We start from the raw sequence: 17,578 nt of genomic DNA, 5'->3' as shown, positions 1-17,578 counted from the left end.
AATCATATGCTCATCTAATCTTTGATAAAGGTGCAAGTAATGTGAAGTGGAGTAAGGAAAGCCTCTTTAATAAATTGTGTTGGCATCACTGGACGGCTACCTGCAAAAAAATAGGCTCAGAACTCTGCCTAACACCATGTACAAAAGTAAGATCAAAATGGATTAAAGACCTCAACATCAGACCAGAAACCATAAGGTACATTGAAAATAAAGTTGGCAAAACCCTCCATGACATTGAAGCTAATGGTATCTTCAAAGATGCCACGCCACTGGCCGAGCAAGTGAAAACAGAGATAGATAAATGGGACTATCTTAAACTAAGAAGCTTCTGCACCTCCAAAGAAACAGTGACCAAAATACAAAGACAGTCTACAGAATGGGAAAGGATATTCACCGAATACACATCTGACAAGGGGTTGATATCCAGGATATATAAAATACTGGTTAAACTCCACAAGAAGAAAACATCCAACCCCATCCAAAAATGGGGCAATGAAATGAACAGAAACATTCTCAAAGAAGAAATCCGAATGGCAAAAAAGCACATGAGAAAATGCTCTACATCATTAATCATCAGGGAGATGCAGATCAAAACCACAATGAGATACCATCTCACACCTCAGAGACTGGCCCACATCCAAAAGAACAAAAGCAACCGATGCTGGCGTGGATGTGGCGAGAAAGGGACACTCCTTCACTGTTGGTGGGAATGTCCACTGGTTCAGCCCTTATGGAAAACAGTATGGACGATTCTCAAAAAATTAGAAATTGAGCTCCCATTTGACCCAGCAATACCACTCCTGGGAATATATCCCAGAGAGGCAAAAATGTATAGTCGAAGTGACATCTGCACTTGTTTGTTCATTGCAGCGCTCTTTACAATAGCCAGAAACTGGAAGAAACCTGAATGCCCAAGAACAGATGACTGGTTAAAGAAACTTTGGTACATCTACACAATGGAGTACTATGTAGCTGTTAGAAAAGATGAAGTCATGAAATTTACATACAAGTGGTACAATATGAAAAGTATCATGCTAAGCGAAATGAGTCAGAAAGAGAGGGATAGACATAGAAAGATTGCATTCATCTGGGGGATATAAAGTAACAAAGTATGAGATTAATACCCAAGAATAGCTGAGATCAGCACCAGGAGGATTACTCCATAACTTAGAGGCTAGCCGGGTATCCTAGAGGAAAGGGCAGTTCAGATAGAGAAGGGAGCACCAAATAAAGGATGTTTGGAGGATCCTCCCAGGAGGGGAGATGCATGTCGAAAGTAGACTATGGACTGAACATGTTTGCCACTCAATGCCTCTTTTGCAGACCACAACACCCAAAAGGAGAGAGAGAACACAGGGGATTGCCCTGCCACAGAGACAGGGGGGGTGGGGGGATGGGGGTGGGAGGGATATTATCCATGGTGGTGGAAAATGGGCACTGGTGGAGGGATGGGTATCTGATCATTGTATAATTGAAACCAAAGCACAAAAAATTGTAAATATACAACTTTAAAAAAATAAAATAAAATAAAGGGGGGAAAAAAAAATTTATCACTTGATCACTTGATATCCCGTTACTCATTGATTTGCTCAAGCAGGCGCTAGTAATGTCTCCATTCATCCCCGTTGCGTGCTAGCGTAGCCCAATGGCATCTGCTCATTCTAGGAACATGAAGAGCCTCAAACTGATCATTCAGGGTCTTGAAGAAGAAGTCTGACCATCTTGTAGGTGGACGTCCACATGATCTTTTGACATCCCGTGGAATCCAGTCAGAATTGGCTCTAGTCCAGCTGTCGTCTCTAAATCTATTATGTGTCCAGCTCATCTGACTTTCGATGCCTTGGCAAAGGAGACAGCGTCCCTAATTCTTGAGCATTGACAGAGGTCTGAACTCCGGATTCTTTCTTTCATTTGAGTGAAAGGTGATACTCCAAGCATAGCTCTTTTGATTCCTCTTTGGGAGACCCAAATAGCGTTCTCATCCTGTTTGTTTAGGGCCCAGGTCTCTGAGGCATATGTTAATGCAGAAAGAACAGTGGAATCAAAGAGATGTGCTTGGAGCTGGAGGTTCTTCGTCCTCTTAGCTATTTCTTTGATGTTCTTGAAGGCGTTCCAAGCCACTCTCTTCCTCCTTCACAACTCAGGTGCAAGGTCATTCATCATGGTGATTTCTTGACCTAGGTACACATAACTCTTGCATTCAGAGATGGTTGTTCCATTGAGAGTGAATGGAAAATCAGGAACAAGACTGTTTCTCATGAACATTGTCTTTGTGAGATTCAACTGTAGTTCGACCTTTTCACACAGATGGTCAAAGTCAGTCAGCATTTGTGCCACTTGGCTGATGTTTGGTGTTATTAGAACAATGTCATCAGCAAAGCGGAGGTGGTGTAGTTGCTGACCATCTATCTTCACTCCGATTCCTTCTAATTCCAGTCAATGCATGATGTTCTCGAGGATGGCACTGAAGAGTTTCGTTGAAATGGTATGGCCCTGTTGAACCCTTCTCTTGACATGGACGATCACTTCTTTGTAGAATGGTGAGATCCTGGTAGTGAATCCGTAATACATCTCACAGAGGATCCTGATGTACTGAGTTTGAACGCCCTGATTGTATAGGGCTTCGATGACCGCTTCCATTTCAACAGAATCAAAGGTCTTCTTTAAATCAATGAACATTAGACAGAGCAGCATCTTGAACTCCCGAGAAACCTCAATGAGCGCCATTATAGTGTGTATATGGTCGATGGTGTAACCCAGGATGTGTGTAACCCATCCTTTTCGTAACCCAGCTTGCTTGCATGGTTGTCCTTCATCTAGTGTTCTTCCAATCCTATTCAGGATGACTCAGGTGAACAACTTGTAAATGACAGACAATAGGCAGTTGGCAGTAGTTGCCAAGGTCATGGATGTCTCCCTTCTTGTATAGTAGTACAGTCCTGCTGGTTTTCCATTGGGATGAAACCTTGCATTCAGACAGGTAGCGTGTGAAGAGCCAAGCCAGTGTATTGATGAGTACTGATGGTAGGTTCTTCAGGTGTTTGGGTCTGACCTTGTCTGGGACAGGTGCTCTTCACTTCTTTACCGATGAAATGCTGTGTTGGATTTCGGAAGGGAGAACGTTGGGAACGACATATCTATCCTGCGGAATTTGGTATGTGGGCAAGTGGACGTGGCTATTAAAGAGATCTGAGTAGAAGTCATGAATCATCTCCATTGCCCTTCTGGAAGATGTAGTAGATCCATCAGGACGTCGGAGGGCAGTCATGTTGGTCTTGTAGTTGGTGAAGGACAGGTGAGCGTTTCGAATGCTTTTCCAGCTTATGCTGCATCTACCAGCACTGCTGCTCTTCTCTCTTTGGGGTCTTCCATGATTGCTTCTTTGCACTGTTTTTCGAGCTCGGACGTTCGCTTGTGGTTGCCTGAGGCATGAACGAAGCGACATTGGCAAATAACCTCAAGAGTGTTCGAATAAAGGCATTTTTTTGTGGTTATGTCTCTCTTGGCGTTCCTCACACAATCATGGAGGTGCTGATCCAGTCGATCGTATTCCTCGTCAATGCTGTCAGTGACGGCATCGTCCCATGTTGCCGCATCAGAGCCAACGTGCTCCCAGTTGGAGGTTGTTCTGCGAGTTCTCTTCTTAAAATTTGTATTCCTTTCTCCCCACTCTGTAAAGCAGAATTTTGCATGAAGGAGACGGTGGTTCGATCCCATTTGGAATTTTGGGACAACAGCGACATTGGTCAGGCAAAACCGTCAATTGAATATGATGTGGTCAATTTCATTGTGGAACTGTCCACCAAAAGATTCCCATGTCCATCGTTTAGATTTGGCCTTCGGGAACTGTGAGTTACCATGAATGGTCTTGGTCGACATGATGAACCCAGACAATCTCTCACCTTGTTCTTTCCATTCTAGGCCATGGGTCCCAATGTGGAGTTCTTCAGTTGATCTTGTTGGTCCTATCTTGGCATTAAAATCACCGACAATGACCTTGTAGAAGGTGTGGCCTTCTTTATAGAACTTCTCCAGCTCCATGTAGAACTTCTCAATTTCTCCTTCACCATAATGAGATGTTGGTGTGTAGACAACGAAGATAGAAACTGTCGGCAGTGTGGCACATCTATTCAAGTTTAATCATCTAATTCGGGTTGTTAGGCATTTGAATGAATCAATGTTCATGACTAAGTTCATGTTGACAAGGACACTGACACCATCGTCATCTCTTTTTCACATGTTCCAAGGAACAGTTCTTCTACAGTGTTGAAAACGGCATGATATGATTGACAACGTCTCGTCTTGGTCAGACCAAAGATGTCGGACTTGATCATTCACGCTTTTACCATCAGGTCCTCGATGGATGCATCAGATGCAAGCATACGTGCATTGAAAGTACAGACAGTCATTTTTGTCTGTCTTCATTTTGGCAGCCTAGTTTGGCCTTGGGATTTTATCAGCCTCTCCTTCCACATTCTTCTCAATGCTTTCGTATTCAGGGTCAGGGAAATGAGATCCATTTTATTTACTGGATTTGGCATATCGAATACACCATGAATAGCTTGCCAGGCTCTGCCGTGTGGGTGGGAAAGTCTTGGTAGCCTGAAACCACAAATAAACTTTATAGGTGTTCCTATTCAGGCATATGTGCTTCTATGATACTCTCGGTAGCCTGCCAGGTTCTCTGAAAGCGAGAATTAGAGAATAAGAATTCGTGCAGCTGCAAATGTGGCCACGAGCTTCTGGGAGCTTGGTGTTATAGTCTCTGGATCCTGGCCGTTGATGGGGTTACACGGCAGTTGGTGGGTGTAACTGTCTAGCTACTGGAGGTCCAATCCCAAACCATGCAAGCTTGGAGATCTCAGCCCCAGGTCCCACACACCTGGGTTCCTCTCCTGGTTCCTTTTTTTTTTTGTAGGAGTACTGCTATTTATTCAGCCACTGATTAGCTGATTGAATTGGGCATGAACTCCACCTTAATTTTTTAATTTTTATATTTATTTATTGAATCACTGTGGAAAAACTAATAAGATTTCACATTTAAATCTTGGTCACACAATGATCAAACACCTTTCCCTTCACCAGTACTCATTTTTCACCACCAAGAAACCCAGTATACCCCCTCTCCCACCCTTCCAAATGCCTGTGAGGCAGATGATTTCTATGTAACTCTTCTCTACATTGATCACATTTATTATTTCGACAAAAGATGCACCATTAAAAGATGCATTTCAGCAATCAGAATTGCTGAAAAGGCATTGTGAAATATTTTGTTTTCTATAGCTGGTTATGAGAATCATATAATGTCATGCGGCCAAGATTTTGGATTTCTGCAAAGAGTCATATAATTACAGGATTGGTTTCTGTGTGTCTGGTGTTATGGCCATGCCAGAGAGTCGCTCATGGGGACTAGGTAGGGTATGAAGGATGTGCCGGTACCACCCCCCTTCCCATGAGATGGCAGTTGCCCCATCACTGTCGGCTTGTACCTGGCTTTCCTATAAACTCTGAGGCGGCAGCCACCTTGCTGCCAGGGGGGAAAAAGGTGGAAGAGAGCAACACCCTTTCCCTCCTGGGGAGGCATGGCGCCGTAGTTTAACGCGTGGTCCATTCACTTTTCTGCCACAAGCTGCCAGGTTCTGGATTAAGTCCTTTTGCCTCTGGAGCCATGGCCATGCCAGAGAGCCGCTTGTGGGGGTGGGGGGGGCAACTCATGACCTCGGTAGGGTGTGAAGGACAAGCTGGTACCGCCCTCCTTCCCATGAGACTGCAGTCGCCGGCTCATACCTGGCTTTCCAATAAACTCTGAGGTGGTGGCCACCTTGCTGCCAGTGGGGAAAAACGCTGAAGGGAGCAACACCCTTTCCCTCTCAGGGAGGCATTCTGCCGGTTCCTTTATGTGTGAGGCTCATCCAAGCATGTGGAGAGTGGTCTCAGCATGGCTTTGGCTGGGTCCCATAGGTCTTCAGCTGTTGGGCCCCGGTGAGGACAGTCAGGCACGGGGGTAGGAAATTCTGCTTTGTTCTCTTCTGGGAGCTTGGTGTTATAATCTCTTAAAAATTATACACAACAAAATTTTAACTATCCATATATTTTTTCATTATTGGATAGCAATTCTCATATGCTGATATAAAATTGTTGCAACAATTAACAAGTGGAAGAAAATGATAGAGTTAATCTTAGAGATAATTGAAATGTCAATGCTGACTGATCACCTAATTGAATTAATCTTAGGGGAATGTGGAGTAAGTATTCAGAGAGCAGCAAGTTTGGAGATGTTCTCTAAATTATTTACTCAAACAACAAAAATATAACAACAAAAGGCAGTATTTGTATAGTTGTAGGTCTTTCCAGATTATGGTGTAATTGGAGCGTATTTCTCAAGAACCCAGTGTATTATTAACATTGATCACTTGATCACTTGACATACTATTAATCATCGATTTGCTCGAGGGGGCTCTAGTTACATCTCCATTCATCCCTGTCGCGTGCTAGGTGTAGCCCAATGGTGTCTGCTTATTCTAGGAACATGAAGAGCCTCAAATTGATCGTTCAAGGTCTTGATGAAGAAGTCTGACCATCTCATAGGTGACCGGCCCTGTGGTCTTTTGACATCCTGTGGAATCCAGTGGTAACGGCTCTAGTGCAGCGGTCATCTCCAGTTCTCATTACGTGTCCAGCCCATCTGATTTTCAGAGCCTTGGCAAAAGACAGGGTTCCTGATTCTTGACCATCAATGGAGGTCGGAACTCTGGATTCTTTATCTCATTTGAGTGAAATGTGATCTCCAAGAATAGCTCTTTCAATTCCTCTTTGGGAGCCTGAATTGCGTTCTCTTCCTGTTTGTGTAGGGCCCAGGTCTCTGAGGCGTATGTTAATGCAGGAAGAACAGTGAAATCAAAGAGGTGGGCCCGTAGCTGGAGGTTCTTCATCCTCTTAGCTATTTCTTTGATGCTCTTGAAGGTGTTCCAAGCTGCTCTCTTCCTCCTGTGCAATTCAGGTGCCAGGTCATTCGTCATGTTAAATTCTCGACCTAGGTATATATAACTGTTGCATTTGGAGATGTTCGTTCCATTGACAGCAAATGGAACATCAGGAATAAGACTATTTCTCATAAACATTGTCTTCGTGAGATTCGGCTGGAGTCCGACCTTTCCATACTCACGGTCTAAGTCAGCCAGCATTTGTGCTGCTTGGCTAATGTTTGGTGTTATTAGAACGATGTCATCAATAAAGTGGAGGTGGTGTAGTTGCCGACAGCAAAGCAGAGGTGGTGTAGTTGTGTAATTATTAACATTATACATTAACATTGTCTTTATAGAGACTTAACTATGCTATCTATAAAATGTGAATTAAGTACTTTTGTCTTAGCCATCTCCTAGACTTCTGATCCGTAGACAGACGCGTTATCCATTGCACCACTGGCCCAACTCTCCTAGACTTCTGACAAAATCCAATAAATAATGTAGAACAATTTTGTATTCTGCAGATACTATCAACATTGGTAAAATTACTGACTTGTGTTCCTGACTTCTGTAGAGAAAATAATAACTAAAATTGGGTTTATGTGATAATAGATATCTGCTGTGTTGGTGTGATTATTCCAGGGGGTTCACAAACAATGTTGTTCTCAACACTGGGCAAGTCATACTGGGAGTAAAAATTGGATAAAGTTAATGAGTCACCAGCATCAAGCGAATGCTTAGGGAGCTAGTGATAAGGATGTGCTGAGGCATGTGCTTCATTCTTTTATGATCTAGATAGAAAAGAAGGGGAAAGTATCCACCTAACTCCTGTGTCTTTATTCAAATTCTCTTTTCTTGAGTTAACATTGGTTTATAGAGTGTAAATATTTGGTTTAGGGAATCAAAGCTACCATAGTATGCCTAGCATCAGAGTGCTAATATTCCTCCAGCATAGTTTACTGGACCCTTTCAACTTCCTTGCCCCCAAACCTTTGATCAACTCAGTTTATCAAAGTCTAAAGGGTCATTTTCATTGTGCTCAGAGTCTAAAGGGTTTTTTTTTCACTCTAAACTATTTAGTATATTGCTTTCTTTCTTTATATACTATTAGTAAGGTCATATGATATCTGTCTTTATCCTCCAGGCTTATTTCACTTAGCACAGTACCCTCCAGTTTTATCCATGTTGTGGCGAAAGGTAAGATTTCATTTTTTTCTTATAGCAACAACTCTTGCCCCTTGATCTTTCTGTGACATGGAGTAGTTTCGATGATGCAGCCTCTATAGATGAAAGATATCTAACTTTAAAAACTAGGGACAAATCCTCCACGTCTCCGTGTTTAAATTAGAAAAATTTATAAGAGGTCAGAGGACACTATTCAGATTCTGATTAAAGTTCTGACTCATTTTCAACCTCCTCCAAAAAATCATCTTATGCACAAAATATTTCATATATTTTAAAGACATCTGTTGTTTCCTTTTGGCCTTTTAGAGCAGATTAATAGACCCTATGTCCTGCTGTAACTGAAGTCTTTTCTTCAATGTATTGATTTCTTCCTATGTACTATATTATAGTGATATTTCCCTGTGCTCTAGGCCATATGGTCCTCACAATAACCCTAATATTTAGGGCCCTAATCTGTAGAGCCTTTCATTTCCATCAATTGGCATGTAAGAAATCTGAAACCTAATGCTTTCTCTAAGATCTCTTAGTTAAGAAACCAAGATTTGAACTAGAGTTAGCTGTTCCCCAGGAGAACATAACAACATACTGGGTTCTGAATACAGTGACATAAATATTCCTGAGTGTGACTGAAGCACCTGTTGCCCTCAGCCAGGAAGATATTGATGTGACTTCACATCTTATTCCGACTGATCACAAGAGCACCCTCAGAGTCAGAGACTCCAGAATTTCCTTTGCTCTCTTCCCTTAGCTATAAAAAGAACCAGGGAACATAATTGGCTTCAGTAACTGTGTATCTCCAGAGACAGGTGACAGCCTGTAGGGTCATGACTCTGGGTTGAGAGTTACAAAGTAGTCGACTTTTGAATGTGGATAGGGCATCGCCCATGACTCTCAGGGCTATAGGTTGCAGGTGGCTCTAATTTCACAGGAGAGCAAGGTGTTTGCCAAAGGAAGGACAGATGGTTCCAGTCACCAGTTATTTATTTCTATAATTAGCTGCATGCTGTGATCTCAGATCATGAAGAAATTACTACTTCCTATGGAATTCCTCCTGCCTTGAGAAAAAAAATGGAAACTGGAAGCCAAGGAAGGGAAATTGGTTGAATGGTGACTTGTCAAATCTTTGGTAATACAGATGTTCTGGAAAGAGGGTATGGTCCAGAGAAATAATTCACAGTAGTCAAGAGGACCGAATTGTAAGTCCTATTCTAGTTTGGTCATATATTTGAGCATAGAATTTACCCTTCCTAGCTTTCATACTCTTCATCTAATTGAAAACATTATTTTGAAAAAAAATTAACCATGGATTTTACAACGTTTGATGATTGGGTTCATGAAACTTAATAGTTAAAGAAAAGATCCTGAATCAATTTATTAGATAAATAAAGCTGACTCTAAATCAAGGCAACACATATGATTAGCTAAATAGCTTTTAACTCTCAACTTTAAATCTTGGATCCTCAGCTGTTTGTACACTGGAATAACTGTGTCTATTTGACAGAAGTATTGGGAGAATCTAATAGGAATAAACATATAATATTCCTTTACAAATGCTTTGTCTGAAGTAGGCACTCAGGAAATGGGCATTAATTTTATCAATTTAATAGAAAAGACAGAAATCTAAAAAACAACACATTTATACAATGTGACACAGAATAAATTTAGTACTAATTTGATCTAAAGGCAATTTGTCTGAGATTGTTAGGATAAAGAAGAAATAACTAATACTGATAACAATCTCTAGTTCCTCTTTTGAACAAGACCCTTGTTCTCTAAAAATTCTCCTGTAATGATGAAGATTTATATGACTACTCTTGTAAATAACCACCTAAACCCAAATCATTATCCCCTCTGTTTTCCCTAGACTTGAATTATGTTAGAAATGGGATTAGAAATAAGAATGTGCTCACATCTATATTTCTGATATACTTCTTGGAATTATCACCTCATATATTTAGCATCAAACAATAGCGTTTATATAGGTGGAGATAAATTGAATAAAATGAGCCATTTTTTTGATGCAAACCAAGAAAGAGAAAACAGGCTTGCAAGACACTCAGCCTGTCTGCCCACTTATTTGTTTATCTTAATTGCTATTTTCAAGGCAGTTCTCTAAAAAGCTTCAGGCACTCTGCATGTATTTACTGCAAAATCTCACAGTGCCTCTGTGAGTAAGAAAAATATTCCTGGTAATAACACCTTATATATGTACAGTACTTCACCATGCCATGCATATTTTCTTGTTTAAATCACAACAACTCAATGAAGTGGGTGTAGGGAGAGTGAGAAGGAACTGAAGACAGTATAGATCATATCATGCCTCAAACTCAACGTGCTAAGATTGAACTATTCTTCTTTTTCAAAAGCACCATGACTCCCTCCTCAGTTTTAAGGCATATTCAGCAATCCAGCCGGGCAAACCGCATATTGAGAATCATCTTTGATATCCATCTTTCCTTCTATCATCACTCTCGATGCACTTTGTATCATGCATCGGAAGGCACACAAAGTAAATGGTGCTGGCATAGCAAAAAAAATTAAAATGTAGCATGGCTTAAATTCAGGAATCAGAAGGGATTTTGAAAGTATACAAAGTGTTAGATCAAGCCTCAAATCTAGGGCATAAAAGAAGAGAATGAGGAATCTCTCATCAGGTTTTGAATCTAATTCCAGTCCTATCCTTCTCAAGAGCTGGAGCAATAGCACAGCGGGTAAGGCGTTTGCCTCGCAAACTGACCAGGCCAACCTGGGTTTAATTCCTCTGCACCTCTTGGAGAGCCCGGCAAGCTACCAAGAGTATCTCACCCGCACGTCAAAGACTGGCAAGCTACCTGTGACGAATTTGATATGCCAAACACAGTAACAAGTGTCACAATGGAGATGTTACTGGCCCGCTTGAGAAAAATGATGAACAAGAAGAGGACAGTGACAGTAACAGCGATCCTTCTCAAAACCCCTCCTTTCTTTCTCTTTCTTTCTCTTTTACTTTCTCCCCTTCTTTCTTTTTCTATTTCTTTCTCTCTTCCTTCCTTCCTTCCTTCCTTCCCTCTCCCTCCCCCACCCTCCTCCCTCCCTCCCTCCCTTCTCCCTCCCTCCCTCCTTCTCTCCCTCCCTCTTTTTCTTTCTTCTTTCTTTCTTTCTTTCTTTCTTCTTCTTTCTTTCTTTCCTTCCTTCCTTCCTTCCTCCCTCCCTCCCTCCCTCCCTCCCTCCCTCCCTCCCTCCTTTCTTTCTTTCTTTCTTTCTTTCTTTCTTTCTTTCTTTCTTTCTTTCTTTCTTTCTTTCTTTCTTTCCTTCTCTTCCCTTTTTCTCTCTCTTTCCCTTATTTTTCTTCCCCTCCCCTCACCTCACCTCCCCTTCCTCCCCTCCCCTCCCCTCCCCTCTTCTCCCCTCCCCTCCCCTCTTCTCCCCTCCCCTCCCCTCCCCTCCCCTCCTCTCCTCTCCCCTCCCCTCTTCTCCCCTCCCCTCCCCTCCCCTCCCCTCCTCTCCTCTCCCCTCCCCTCCCCTCCCCTCCCCTCCCCTCCTCTCCCCTCCCCTCCCCTCCCCTCCCCTCCCCTCCCCTCCCCTCCTCTCCTCTCCTCTCCTCTCCTCTCCTCTCCTCTCCTCTCCCCTCCGCTCCTCTCCTCTCCTCTCCTCTCCTCTCCTCTCCTCTCCTCTCCCCTCCCCTCCTCTCCTCTCCTCTCCCCTCCCCTCCTCTCCCCTCCCCTCCCCTCCCCTCCCCTCCCCTCCTCTCCCCTCCCCTCCCCTCCTCTCCCCTCCCCTCCTCTCCCCTCCCCTCCCCTCCTCTCCCCTCCCCTCCCCTCCCCTCCCCTCCCCTCCCCTCCCCTCCCCTCCCCTCCTCTCCCCTCCCCTCCCCTCCCCTCCCCTCCCCTCCTCTCCCCTCCCCTCCCCTCCTCTCCCCTCCCCTCCTCTCCCCTCCCCTCCCCTCCTCTCCCCTCCCCTCCCCTCCCCTCCCCTCCCCTCCCCTCCTCTCCCCTCCCCTCCCCTCCCCTCCCCTCCCCTCCTCTCCCCTCCCCTCCTCTCCCTTCCCCTCCTCTCCCTTCCCCTCCCCTCCTCTCCCCTCCCCTCCCCTCCCTTCCTCTCCTCTCCTCTCCTCTCCTCTTCTCTCCTCTCCTCTCCTCTCCCCTCCCCTCCCCTCCCCTCCCCTCCTCTCCTCTCCTCTCCTCTCCTCTCCTCTCCTCTCCTCTCCTCTCCTCTCCGCTCCTCTCTTCTCCTCTCCTCTCCTTTCTTCTCCCCTCCCCTCCTCTCCCCTCCTCTCTTCTCCTCTCCTCTCCTCTCCCCTCCCCTCCCCTCCCCTCCTCTCCTCTCCTCTCCTCTCCCCTCCCCTCCCCTCCTCTCCTCTCCCCTCCCCTCCTCTCCCCTCCCCTCCCCTTCCCTCCTCTCCTCTCCCCTCCCTTCCTCTCCTCTCCCCTCCTCTCCCCTCCCCTCTTCTCTCCTCCTCGCCTCTCCCCTCCCCTCCCCTCCTCTCGCCTCCTCTCCCCACCCCTCCTCTCTCCTCCCCTCTTCTCCCATCCTCTCCTCTCCTCTCCCCTCCCCTCCTCTCCCCTCCCCTCCTCTCCCCTCCTCTCCCCTCCCCTCCCCTCCCATCCCCTCCCCTTCCCTTCCCTCCCCTCCCCTCCCCTCCCCTTCCCTTCTCTCCCCTCCCCTCCCCTCCCCTCCCCTCCCCTTCCCTCCCCTCCCCTCCCCTCCCCTTCCCTCCCCTCCCCCCTCCCCTCCCCTTCCCTTCCCTCCCCTCCCCTCCCCTCCCTACCCCCTCCCCTCCCCTCTCCTCCCCTCCCCTCCCCTCCTCTTCCCTTCCCATCCCTTCCCTTCCCTTCCCTTCCCTTCCCTTCCCTTCCCTTCCCTTCCCTTCCCTTCCCTTCCCTTCCCTTCCCTTCCCTTCCCTTCCCTTCCCTTTCCATCTTCTCTCTTTTAGTTATTGTTTGGACCACAAAAACTTGCATACTCTTGATTGTAGGGCTCACCAAGAGCCACACACTTGACTGCAGTGTGCTGAAGATGGAACATTTTGCTGAAGTACCAAGTATCACAAAGGGAGATAAATCAAGTACGTCTTGATGGTGTGAGGTTGAAGCACAGGGAATGAAACTGCTGACTTCAAGTCTGCTTAGCAGATACTCTACTACAAGCTTCATTCACAGGTGAGGCTATTTGTTATATTTTTAATGAAGAAGTGCTTTGACCAAATACCTTGATTTTCAGTTTTTCAATATGTAAAATAGGAGAGTAATAGTAGTACTAACTAGAAAAGTAATTGTGATGATTAAAATAGAAAATGTATACTGCATGTTTAGAATTTTGCTCAATGCTTAAGAACTAAATAGAGCTGGAGAGATAGTACAGCAGGTAGGACACTTGCCTTGATTGTGGCACATCCTGGTTTGGTTCATTTCTGTAGGATAACATTGGTTTGTCCTTTCTGCCTTGCCACAGGGAGCTTAGGTTTATTGGGTTACTCCCATTATAGTACTCTCATTTCTCTGTGTTTATTTGTAACCTCTTTTGTTGTTCTCTGTTAACTTGTAAATATTGCTTTTCTCTTCTCCTTAAGTTCTTTGCACAGTTAATTCAGAGCAATGTTCTTTTTGTATGGACACATGAAGACAGTTAATGCTATGCTTTTCTAACTTGAGAGTTAATTGACTCTGAATGATATTCACTCCTGGCTATCTGTTCTCTTGACTTAAGCCTCAGTTGCTCTTACTTCTAGCACCCCAAAATCAGGGTCCTGATGAGAGACTGGATAGACCCAGGGCAATCATTGAGCTACCTTGGCATCAAAATGGGCCTGACCAAAGCACCATAATACTTAACTGTAAGTTAAGAGTATGGTCTTGGACAAATTCTGTTATGATCCAAACAGTAATAACTGGAGTAGGACCTTGCTAGGGTAATGAAAGATTAATCAGGCCTGAGAACTGTAGTCGGAGATCTATAGTGAGATATCCCCAGGAGAGCTACCCTACAAGCTCAATGTATCTCTTACTGCGTCCATACAGAATAACTAATATTAAGAAGTAAAATTGAGATGTTAATTAATATTTTAATTAAGTTAATTAAGTTATTGGACTATAGAGAGGAGAAACACCCCTAGGTGGTATTTCCCTGCCTTGAGCCTGATGGGCAATCAGGTAGGGCTTTTGATATGTTGAATGTACTACCAGGACGGGTGTGGTGGCTACCCAGGATGCTGGGCTGGTGAGAGAGAGAGAGACAGAGAGAGAGAGAGAGAGAGAGAGAGAGAGAGAGAGAGATCAGGACAGCAAGATGAAGCACAGAGAGACTAGCAAGGGGGACAGAGGGAGAAGAATGTAGGGGAAGAATTCAGGAGCAGGCATGTGGAGAGAGGAGAGATGCAGCTGCAAAAGGGAGATCGGAGAGATGAGTAGGAGAGACAGGAGGAGACAGGAATGAGGGGCAGTGTGGTACTAGGATGGAAAGCTTAGTGAGACTGGTACAGGCACATGGGGAGAATGGAATAAATGACAACTGAGAACCAACCAGTCTGGTGGTCTCATTTTCTCCTTTGTCTCTCCATGGTCGTCCCAGATGGGGAAGCGGCTAGAGACCATGTAATGCAGGCAGTGAGAGAGAGTTGCACAGGGTTCTCTACCCGCCTGGAGATTACACACATTTCCAACACCATAATGTCCTCAAATGCCTCCAGGAGTGATCCCTGAGAACCAGGAATAACCAGGTGTGGTCTCAAAAAAAATAGAGAAGAACTCAATAAATTTTTGCATGTTAATGTATCTGTTTCCATATATTCAAATAATGTTTATTAATATAGTTAAAAAACAAAGTTAAATTATGACTAACTAGGTGCCACTTCCTTTTGCATCTGCCCCATATTTTGTCTCACTTTACTGAGTCAGAGCCCAGACCATCTGCATCTTCATTCACTGATTTCCACCCTATTAGAGGAGGTAATAAAACAACTTCCACTCTGTCCAATTATCTGTGTATGTGAGTGTGTGTGTGTGTGTGTGTGTGTGTGTGTGTGTGTGTGTGTGTGTGTGTATTTCAGATTAATTTTATGAGACAAATGGGAGAGACTGTTTGATTTGTCCTTGGAAAGAGCCCTGCTTTTCTTTATTGAAGATATATTTTTACAGCCTAAATGTGCAGGTCAAAGTAATTTTTTGACAAGTAAAATGCTTGGCTATAACTGTCCATGAATCTTCTTTTTCCTCCTTGGCCCCCTCTTCCTGCTAATATCAGCCGACTCATCTTTCTGAAACCATATCTCTGTCTATCACTACTTCTCCCTGACATGTCAGCACTTTCTCTGCCTCTCATCTGTCTCCTCATCTCCTTTGCTTCTTATTCTATCTATTGTGGAGACATCTCTGAATTTGCTCTTAGGTCTTCACCTATTAATTTCTTGCCTCTTAAACTGAGATATGTGTCCCATTAGGAGTTGGCATAACATTGGAGATCAAATCCTAGAGCACTTTCTGTGACTGTTACAACAGATTAATTGATTAGTGTTTCACTTGAAACACATATGTGTTTTTCTTTTGTATGCTAGATTTAATTAAAATGCTGATTTTATCATTGCCAATTTTGTGACATTGAGCTGTTCCCTACCTAAGTATAATCATTATAGTTTATGCTGCAAAGCACTTCAGAGAAGTAAATAAAACAAATATGTGAAATACTGATCACATTGCCTGGCATAGAAATTTTCATAATAAGCACTGGTTTTTTTACTTTTATTTTTAAAGTGCGAATTTTTTAAAGTGAGATTTTATTTTTAAAAGGATATAATCATCTTTAGGTTTGCATATGAGTAAGTTTCCGTGAAATTTCATTATTTGGAGTACATCAAATATGACAAATAACTGAACTGAGATGGGAGTATCAGCTGAAAGTTGATTGGTCCAGCTCCCAAATCCAAATCGAGACCACTGAGCTTTATGTCCAATAAATCTTTTGTTTAGGTGGTGGGCACTTAGGACTATGCCAACATCCCTACATCATCAATTCACTCCCTTTGCTTTTAAAACTATGTGAATAAGGAGTAAACTGACCTTTAAGACCTTCTTGAATGGAAGATTCTTGGTTGGTTAAATCAAGCAGCCATTCAAACAAACAAATAGCTCTGTCAATAGGTATCATTTCAGAACAAGGCTTTGCAAAGCAAATCTCTCCCAGCTCTAGTGTCCTGACCTTTCCTCTTGTCCTTCTAGTTAATCCCTGCTTGCCTCCCTTTGTTAGCTGCCCCCTCCCTTCTTGTCACCACTCCAATTTCCTTTAGTGCTCCCTCTCTGATAAGCAAAGTGCCCTAATTTATCTATGGCCAGAGGATTTCTGTTTATTGTCCCTGGAGCTTTCAGTGCCTGCTCATCCCTTTGCCTTTCTCAAGATTACTGCTACGTATACTCACATGTCCTGTTTTATCAGGAATGACTCCACCTCCAGGAAAATTTTTGTGCCTTCTCTCTGCATCCCCACTACAGCCTACATATAGGCACGATTGGGTTGAGACTAAGGGCTCTCTCTGTGCTTTTATGGCACTGAATTCTTTGGTTGTAGAAATCTTCTCTCAGCATTCTATCTAATCACCAGTTTTCTCTTCCCAACCTGCTTCCTGAATCCAGCGATTTTTGTCTGAAATAATGAATCCTTATAAATATTTTTCAAGAATAACTTATGTATACTTAATTTGCTCACTAAGATGCACTTACATGACCAAAGACTTTTCCTTTTTGGTCACACCTGGAGATGCTCAGGGTTTACTCCTGGCTCTGCACTCAGGAATTACTCCTGGTGGTGCTCAGGGGACCATATGGGATGCTGGGAATTGAACCCAGGTAGGCCACATGCAAGGCAAATGCCCTACCCGCTGTGCTATCATGCTAGCCCCCAAGATGACCAAAGATTTTATTAGGAAAAATGCTTGTGAGAGATCATGAAGTGTCAAAGAGGGAAGTTCTTAGAGAGCTATTAGATCAAGACATGAACCCAAATCCAAAGAAAATAGAGGCAAGTGGAAGTATGTGCTCAGGAAAGAACAGCCAGGTTCTACTCTACCTCTGTATTTCCCAGGCACTGGATGTGAGGCAGGTCCTGGGAAACCTAGTCAAGGCAAGAATACAGGGCTGGATGGGTTCTTTTTAGAAAATAAAAATAATTAATTTTTATTGAATCACGGTGAGATGCAGCTACAAAGTTTTCATGTTTGATTTTCAAACATACAATGATCAAACATCCATTTCTCCACCAGTGCACATTCTCTACCAGCAATGTCCCCAGTATACGCCCCCCCTTTCCATCCCTCCCTTGCCTCCATGGTAGACAATTTTCCCCATACTCTACTTTTGGGCATTATGGATTGCAATGCAGATACTGAGAGGTTATCACGTTTGGTCCTTTATCTTTCAGCACACATATCCCATCCCAAACGATTCCTCCAACCATCATTGTCT

The sequence above is a fragment of the Sorex fumeus genome, unplaced genomic scaffold (assembly GCF_029834395.1).
Source record: "Sorex fumeus unplaced genomic scaffold, SorFum_2.1 ptg000129l, whole genome shotgun sequence".
Lineage (NCBI taxonomy): Eukaryota > Metazoa > Chordata > Mammalia > Eulipotyphla > Soricidae > Sorex > Sorex fumeus.
This window is presented reverse-complemented; position numbering follows the sequence as displayed.